The following is a 9,687-nucleotide window of genomic DNA, read 5'->3' on the forward strand; positions in this document are numbered from 1 at the left end:
CTTTTCTAATCACAATCAAAAACTAAGATGCAAAACATATATATATACATACTAAAAGTGTGCAACTATCAAAACAAGAGCGTCTACAATAGCAAATATATACAGTCATCCCAAAATGATCTAAAATATAAAGTGCAAAATAAAATAAGGTAGCAAAAAACATAAATAGATGTCCGAAAGTTCACCACATCAATGTAAACACCGGTCACGAACGGTGACCTCCCCACACTTTAGAATTAAGCATCATCCTCGATACTACTGCTGAAGCTCGGGATGGGGGTCAAACAAATTAAGGAAACTTGCAAGCCAAGCAAAAACTCAAATTCAAAGAATCATCCCTAATTAAAGCATAAAATGTATAGATGGTGCACGAAATTGTGATCATCAATAGCGCCAACAGCTTGGTATGCACAATTGTAATCTCAACTTCTTGTCACAACTCCGCGCAACTAACCAGCAAGTGCACTGGGTCGTCCAAGTAATAAACCTTACGTAAGTAAGGGTCGATCCCACGGAGACTGTCGGCTTGAAGCAAGCTATGGTCACCTTGTAAATCTCAGTCAGGCGGATTCAAATGGTTATGGAGAATTGATAATTAAAATATGAATAAAACATAAAATAAAGATAGAGATACTTATGTAGTTCATTGGTGAGAATTTTAGATAAGCGTATGAAGATGCTTTGTTCCTCCTAAACTTCTGCTTTCCTATTGCCTTCATCCAATCATTCATACTCCTTTCCATGGCAAGCTTTATGTTGGGCATCACCGTTGTCAATGGCTACTTCCCGTCCTCAAAATGAAAAGGTTCCGAATGCACTGTCACCGCACGGCTAATCATCTGTCGGTTCTCGATCATGTTGGAATAGGATCCATTGATCCTTTTGCGTCTGTCACATGCCCAACACTCGCGAGTTCGAAGCTCGTCATAGTCATCCCTTCCCAGATCCTACTCAGAATACCACAGACAAGGTTTAGACTTTTCGGACCTCAGGAATGGCCACCAATGATTCCAGCCTATACCACGAAGGTTCTAATCTTAGATTAGAAACCCAAGAGATACACATTCAAGCTTGATTGCATGTAGAACGGAAGTGGTTATCAGGCACGCATTCATAGGTGAGAATGGTGATGAGTGTCACGGATCATCACATTCATCATGTTGAAGAACGAATGGATATCTTAGAGAAGAAGTAGGCGTGAATTGAATAGAAAAACAGTAGTACTTTGCATTAAGTCATGAAGAACAGCAGAGCTCCACACCTTAATCTATGGTGTATAGAAACTCCACCGTTGAAAATACATAAGAACAAGTTCTAGGCATGGCCGTGAGGCCAGCCCCCCAAAACGTGAACATACAAGTTTGAAAGATTATATGAAAAGTGTCAAAATACAATAGCAAAAGGTCCTATTTATAGAAAACTAGTAGCCTAGGATTTACAGAAATAGGTAATTGATGCAGAAATCCACTTCCGGGCCCACTTGGTGTGTGCTTGGGCTGAGCATTGAAGCTTTCACGTGTAGAGACTTTTCTTGGAGTTAAACGCCAACTTTTGTACCAGTTTGGGCGTTTAACTCTAGCTTTTATGCCAGTTCTAGCTTTTTGATGCCAAAATTTCTATGCTAACTTTGAACGCCGGTTTGGGCCATCAAATCTTGGGCAAAGTATGGACAATTATATATTGCTGGAAAGCCCAGGATGTCTAATTTCCAGCGCAATTGAGAGCTTGCCAATTGGGCTTCTGTAGCTCCAGAAAATCCACTTTGAGTGCAGGGAGGTCAGAATCCAACAGCATCTGCAGTCCTTTTTCAGCCTCTGAATCAGATTTTTGCTCAGGTCCCTCAATTTCAGTCAGAAAATACCTGAAATCACAGAAAAACACACAAACTCATAGTAAAGTCCAGAAATGTTATTTTTATTTAAAAACTAATAAAAACATAATAAAAACTAGCTAAAATATTCTAAAAATATACTAAAAACAATGCCAAAAAGCGTATAAATTATCCGCTTATCACAACACCAAACCTAAATTGTTGCTTGTCCCCAAGCAACTGAAAATGAAATAGGATAAAAAGAATAGAATACACAATGAATTTCAAAAACATCTATGAAGATCAGTTTTAATTATATGAGCGGGGCTATTAGCTTTCTGCTTCTGAACAGTTTCGGCATCTCACTTTATCCTTTTGAAGTTCAGAATGATTGGCATCTATAGGAACTCATAATTCAGATGGTGTTATTGATTCTCCTAGTTCAGTATGTTGATTCTTGAACACAGCTACTTTATGAGTCTTGGCCGTGACCCAAAGCATTTTGTTTTCCAGTATTACCACCAGATACATAAATGCCACAGACACATAACTGGGTGAACCTTTTCAGATTGTGACTCAGCTTTGCTAGAGTCCCAAATTAGAGGTGTCCAGAGCTCTTAAGCACACTCTTTTTGCTTTGGACTACGACTTTAACCGCTCAGTCTCAAGTTTTCACTTGACACCTTCACGCCACAAGCACATGGTTAGGGACAGCTTGGTTTAGCCGCTTAGGCCAGGATTTTATTCCTGTGGGCCCTCTTATCCACTGATGCTCAAAGCCTTGGATCCTTTTTATTTTACCCTTGCCTTTTGGTTTAAAGGGCTATTGGATTTTTTTGCTTGCTTTTTCTTTTTCTTTCTTTCTCTCTTTTTTTTCGCATATATATTTTTTTCTACAAGCTTTTCACTGCTTTTTCTTGCTTCAAGAATCAATTTTATAATTTTTCAGATTATCAAATAACATTTCTCCTTTTCCATCATTCTTTCAAGAGCCAACAATTTTAACATTCATGAACAACAAATTCAAAAAGTATACACTGTTCAAGCATTCATTCAGAAAGACAAAAGTATTGCCACCACATCAAAATAACTAAACTGTTTTAAAATTCGAAATTCATGCACTTCTTTTTCTTTTTCAATTAAAAATATTTTTCATTTAAGAAAGGTGATGGACTCATTTTCATAGCTTTAAGGCATAGACACTTAGACACTAGTGATCATGTAATAAAGACACAAACATAAATAAACATAAAGCATAAAAATTTGAAAATAGAAAATAAAGAACAAGGAAATTAAAGAACGGGTCCACCTTAATGATGGCGGCTTGTTCTTCCTCTTGAAGATCTTATGGAGTGCTTGAGCTCCTCAATATCTCTTCCTTGCCTTTGTTGCTCCTCTCTCATAACTCTTTGGTCTTCTCTAATTTCATGGAGGAGGATAGAATGCTCTTGGTGCTCCACCCTTAGTTGTCCCATATTGGAACTTAATTCTCCTAGGGAGGTGTTAATTTGCTCCCAATAGTTTTGTGGAGGAAAATGCATCCCTTGAGGTATCTCAGGGATTTCATGATGAGGAATTTGCTCATGCTCTTGTCCATGAGTGGGATCTCTTGTTTGCTCCATCCTTTTCTTAGTGATGGGCTTGTCCTCATCAATGAGGATGTCTTCCTCTATGTCAATTCCAGCTGAATTGCAAAGGTGACAAATAAGATGAGGGAAGGCTAACCTTGACAAAGTAGAGGACTTGTCCGCCACCTTGTAGAGCTCTAGGGATATAACCTCATGAACTTCTACTTCCTCTCCAATCATGATGCTATGGATCATGATAGCCCGGTCTATAGTAACTTCAGACCAATTACTAGTGGGAATGATTGAGCGTTGGATGAACTCCAATCTTCCCCTAGCCACGGGCTTGAGGTCATGCCTTCTTAGTTGAACCAGCTTTCCTCTTGAATCTCTCTTTTATTGAACGCCCTCTTCACAAATGTCTATGAGGACTTGGTCCAACCTTTGATCAAAGTTGACCCTTCTAGTGTAGGGGTGTGCATCTCCTTGCAACATTGGCAAGTTGAATGCCAACCTTACATTTTCCGGACTGAAATCTAAGTATTTCCCCCATACCATTGTAAGCCAATTCTTTGGATCCGAGTTCACACTTTGATCATGGTTCTTGGTGATCCATGCATTGGCATATAACTCTTGAACCATTAAGATTCCGACTTGTTGAATGGGGTTGGTGAGAACTTCCCAACCTCTTTCTCGAATCTCATGTTGGATCTCCGGATATTCACCCTTTTTGAGCTTGAAAGGGACCTCGGGGATCACTTTCTTCTTGGCCACAACTTCATAGAAGTGGTCTTGATGCACCCTTGAGATGAATCTCTCCATCTCCCATGACTCGGAGGTGGAAGCTTTTGCCTTCCCTTTCCTCTTTCTATAGGTTTCTCCGGCCTTTGGTGCCATAAATGGTTATGGAAAAATAAAAAGCTTTAGCTTTTACCACACCAAACTTAGAAGGTTTGCTCTTCCTCGAGCAAAAAAGAAGAAAGAAGAGAGTAGAGGAAGAAGAAATAGAGGAGATGGAGGGGGTAGTATTTCGGCCAAGGGGGTAAAGTAGTGTTTAAGATGTGTGAAAATGAAGGATGGAAGATGGGTTTATATAGGAGTCGAGAGGGGGGCTTGGGTTCGGCCATGTATGGGTGGGTTTGGGAGGGAAAGTGGTTTGAATTTGAATGGTGAGGTAGGTGGGGTTTATGATGGATGGATGTGGATTGGTGAAGAGTATTTGGGGAAGAGTATTATGAAAAGGGGTGAAGAAGAGAGAGAGTGAGTTGAGGTTGGTGGGGATCCTGTGGGGTCCACAGATCTTGAGGTGTCAAGGATTTCTCATCCCTGCACCAATTAGGCGTGCAAAACGCCCTCTGCTTCCCATCCTGGCATTAAACACCAATTTGCTGCCCATTTCTGGCATTTAACGCCAGCTTCTTGCCCTTTTCTGGCGTTAAACGCCAGTCTGGTGCCCATTTCTGGCGTTAAACGCCCAGAATGGTGCCAGACTGGGCGTTTAACGCCCATTCTGCTACCCTTACTGGCGTTTAAACGCTAGTAGGCTTCTTCTCCAGGGTGTGCTATTTTTTATTTTATTTTTCAGTTTGTTTTTACTTTTTTAATTATTTTTGTGACTTCACATGACCATCAACCTATAGAAAACATAAAATAACAATGGAAAATAGAAATTTAACATAGATAAGTAAAATTGGGTTGCCTCCCAACAAGCACTTCTTTAATGTCAGTAGCTTGACAGTGGGCTCTCATGGAGCCTCACAGATACTCAGAGCATGATGATGGCCTCTCAATACCAAACTTAGAGTTTGGTTGTGGCCTCCCAACACCAAACTTAAAGTTTGAATGTGGGGATTTTATTTCACTCTGCATTGAGAGAAGCTTTTCATGCTTCCTCTCCATGGTTACAGAGGGAGATCCTTGAGCTTTAAACACAAGGGAGTCCTCATTCACTTGAAGGACCAATTCTCCACTGTCAACATCACTCACAGCTCTTGCTATGGCTAGGAAGGGTCTGTCAAGAATGATGGATTCATCCATACACTTCCCAGTGTCTAGGATTATGAAATCAGCAGGGATGTAGTGGCCTTTAACCTTTACTAAGACATCCTCTACAAGTCCATAAGCCTGTTTTCTTGAATTGTCTGCCATCTCTAGTGAGATTCTTGCAGCTTGTACCTCAAGGATTCCTAGCTTCTCCATTACAGAGAGAGGCATGAGGTTTATGCTTGACCCTAGGTCACACAGAGCCTTCTCAAGGGTCATGGTGCCTATGGTACAAGGTATTGAGAACTTTCCAAGATCCTGTCTCTTCAGAGGTAATTTCTGCCTATTCAGGTCATCCAATTCTTTGGGGAGCAAGGGGGGTTCATCCTCCCAAGTCTCATTACCAAATAGCTTGGCATTTAGCTTCATGATTGCTCCAAGGTACTTAGCAACTTGTTCTTTAGTAACATCTTCATCCTCTTCAGAGGAAGAATATTCATCAGAGCTCATAAATGGCAAAAATAAATTCAATGGAATCTCTATGGTCTTAGTGTGAGCCTCAGATTCCCATGGTTCCTCATTAGGGAACTCCTTGGAGGCCAGTGAACGTTCATTGAGGTCTTCCTCAGTGGAGATCACTGCCTCTTCCTCTTCTCCAGATTCGGCCGTGTGGGTAATGTTGATGTCCTTGCACTCTCTTTTTGGATTCTCTTCTGTATTGCTTGGGAGAGTACTAGGAGGGAGTTCAGTAATTTTCTTACTTAGCTGACCCACTTGTGCCTCCAAATTTCTAATGGAGGATCTTGTTTCAGTCATGAAACTTTGAGTGGTTTTAATTAGATCAGAGACTACAGTTGCTAAGTCAGAGTGGCTCTGCTTAGAATTCTCTATCTGTTGCTGAGAAGATGATGGAAAAGGCTTGCTATTGCTAAACCTATTTTTTCCACCATTATTGTTGTTGAAGCCTTGTTGAGGCCTCTGTTGATCTTTCCATGAGAGGTTTGGATGATTTCCCCATGAAGGATTATAGGTGTTTCCATAGGGTTCTCCCATGTAATTCACCTCTTCCATTGCTGGATTCTCAGGATCATAAGCTTCTTCTTTAGATGAAGCTTCTTTGGTACTGCCTGTTGCTGCTTGCATTCCAGACAAACTTTGAGAAATCATATTGACTTGTTGAGTCAATATTTTGTTCTGAGCCAATATGCTATTCAGAGTATCAATCTCAAGAACTCTTTTCTTCTGATTTGTCCCATTATTCACAGGATTCCTCTCAGAAGTATACATAAATTGGTTATTTGCAACCATTTCAATGAGTTCCTGAGCTTCTGTAGGCATCTTCTTCAGATGAAGAGATCCTCCAGTAGAGCTATCCAATGACATCTTGGACAGTTCAGATAGACCATCATAGAAAATACCTATGATGCTCCATTCTGAAAGCATGTCAAAAGGACACCTTCTGATCAATTGCTTGTATCTTTCCCAGGCTTCATAGAGGGATTCATCTTCCTTTTGTCTGAAGGTTTGGACTTCCACTCTAAGCTTGCTCAATTTTTGAGGTGGAAAAATTTTTTCCAAGAAGGCATTGACTAGCTTTTCCCAAGAGTTCAGGCTTTCTTTAGGTTGTGAATCCAACCATGTTCTAGCTCTGTCTCTTACAGTAAAGGGAAAAAGCATAAGCTTGTAGACCTCGGGATCAACTCCATTGGTCTTGACAGTGTCACAGATTTGTAAGAATTCAGCTAAGAACTGATGAGGATCTTCCAATAGAAGTCCATGAAACTTGCAATTCTGTTGCATCAGAGAAACTAATTGAGGCTTATGCTCAAAGTTGTTTGCTCCAATGGCAGGGATTGAGATGCTTCTCCCATAGAAGTCAGGAGTAGGTGCAGTAAAGTCACCAAGCACCTTCCTTGCATTGTTGGCATTGTTGTTGTTTTCGGCTGCCATGGCTTCTTCTGGTTTGAAAAGTTCTGTTAGGTCCTCTATAGAGAGTTTTACTTTAGCTTCTCTTAGCTTTCTCTTCAAGGTCCTTTTAGGTTCAGGATCAGCTTCAACAAGAATGCCTTTGTCCTTACTCCTACTCATATGAAAAGGGAGGAGAAGCAAATATAGAATCTTATATGTCACAGTATAGAGATTCCTTGAGGTGTCAAAGGAAAATAAAAAAATAGAAGGATGAGGTAGAGAAGAGACAATTCGAACTTATCAAGAGAGATAGAGTTCAAATTGTTGATAATGAAGAGATGTTAGTCCTTTAAATAGAAGGATGTGAGAAGAGGGGAAGAATTTTCGAAAATAAAGTAAAAGATTTTGAAATAATTAAGAGAAATTTTGAAAATTTGGTAAATGATTTTCGAAAACTAAGATTGGGAAAGAAATTAAGTGTTTTTTGAAAAAGATTTTGAAATTAGAAATCAAAAAGATATGATTGAAACTTAATTTTGAAAAAGATGTGATTGAAAAGACATGATTGAGAAGATATGATTGAGAATCAAATTTAAAAGAAGAAAGTTTTTAAAATTAAAGTTGATTATTTGACCAACAAGAAATTAAAAGATATGATTCTAGAATTAAAACTTTTGATCCTTTCTTAATAGGCAAGTAACAACTTGATAATTTTGAACTAAATCACTAATTGTAGCAAGGATTTTCGAAAATAGTAATAAATAAAAAATTGAAAAGAAATTGATTTTGAAAAGATATGATTGAAAAGATATGATTTGAAAAAAATTTGATTTTTAAAAATTATGAAAATTTGAAAAATATTTGAATTAAAAACAAAATCTTCCCTCTAGTGTCATCCTGGCATTAAACGCCCGGAATGGCATCCATTCTGGCGTTTAACGCCCAAAATGCTACCTTTTTTGGGCGTTTAACGCCCAATCAGGTACCCTGGCTGGCGTTTAAACGCCAGTTTTCCTTCTTCACTGGGCGTTTTGAACGCCCAGCTTTTTCTGTGTGATTCCTCTGCTAAATGTTCTAAATCTTCAATTCTCTGTGTTATTAACTTGAAAAGACACAATTTTGAAATTTTTTTTTTGAATTTTTAAAGATGAGACACAATAATAAAAAGGATGCAACTAAGATCAAATAAACAATGCATGCAAGACACCAAACTTAGAAGTTTGTATACTAAGGACCATAACAAATTGGAAATGCATATGAGAAACAACAAAAGACACAAAATAAGAGAAATTAAAGATCAGAGCTATGGAATCATCAAGAACAGCTTGAAGATCAATGAAGAACATATTACATGTATTCGAAAAAAATGCGAGAAGAATAAAGACATGCAATTGACACCAAAATTAAAAATTGACACTAAGATACATAAAATATTTTTTATTTTTATGATTTTATAAATTTTTTTTGTGATTTTTCGAAAATTATATGGAAAGGAAAATAAAGGGATTCAAAATTTTTAATGAGAATTCCAGGAATCATTGCAATGTTAGTCTAAAACTCCAGTCCAGGAATTAGACATGGCTTACTAGCCAGCCAAGCTTTCAGTGAAAGCTTCGGTCCAAACCACTAGACATGGCCAATGGCCAGCCAAGCTTTAGCAAATCATCACGTTCAACAGCAAGATTGATAGAAATTAACAAGCCCTTGTGATGATAATTTGAAACCTCGGTCCAAAAGATTAGACATGGCTTCTCAGCTAGGCAGACTTCAACAAATCATCATGAACTCTAGAATTCATTCTTAAAAGTTCTGAAGAATAAAATAGAAATAAAAAATATATTTTTTTTGAAATTTTTTGAAAATTAAAAAGTAAAAAGCTTAAACATAAATTAAAATTACCTAATCTGAGCAACAAGATGAACCGTCAGTTGTCCAAACTCGAATAATCCCCGACAACGGCACCAGAAACTTGGTGCACAAAATTGTGATCATCAATGGCACCAACAGCTTGGTACGCACAATTGTAATCTCAACTCCTTGTCACAAATCCGCACAACTAACCAGCAAGTGCACTGGGTCGTCCAAGTAATAAACCTTACGTGAGTAAAGGTCGATCCCACGGAGACTATCGGCTTGAAGCAAGCTATGGTCACCTTGTAAATCTCAGTCAGGCGGATTCAAATGGTTATGGAGAATTGATAATTAAAATATGAATAAAACATAAAATAAAGATAGAGACACTTATGTAATTCATTGGTGAGAATTTCAGATAAGCGTATGAAGATGCTTTGTTCCTCCTAAACTTCTGCTTTCCTATTGCCTTCATCCAATCATTCATACTCCTTTCCATGGCAAGCTTTATGTTGAGCATCACCGTTGTCAATGGCTACTTCCCATCCTCTCAATGAAAATGTTCCAAAT

At 38.5% G+C, this 9,687-nt stretch overlaps 1 non-coding gene across 1 annotated transcript; it reads left to right on the top strand.

Annotated features, from left to right (window-relative positions):
• The first annotated feature begins 6,795 nt into the window (after positions 1-6,795).
• Positions 6,796-6,903, top strand: LOC112768416 (small nucleolar RNA R71). Its single transcript, XR_003185849.1, has one exon. It is a non-coding gene; the product is annotated as a small nucleolar RNA R71 (small nucleolar RNA).
• Positions 6,904-9,687: the final 2,784 nt, after the last annotated feature.

The sequence above is a fragment of the Arachis hypogaea genome, chromosome 17 (assembly GCF_003086295.3).
Source record: "Arachis hypogaea cultivar Tifrunner chromosome 17, arahy.Tifrunner.gnm2.J5K5, whole genome shotgun sequence".
NCBI classification, from domain to species: Eukaryota; Viridiplantae; Streptophyta; class Magnoliopsida; order Fabales; family Fabaceae; genus Arachis; species Arachis hypogaea.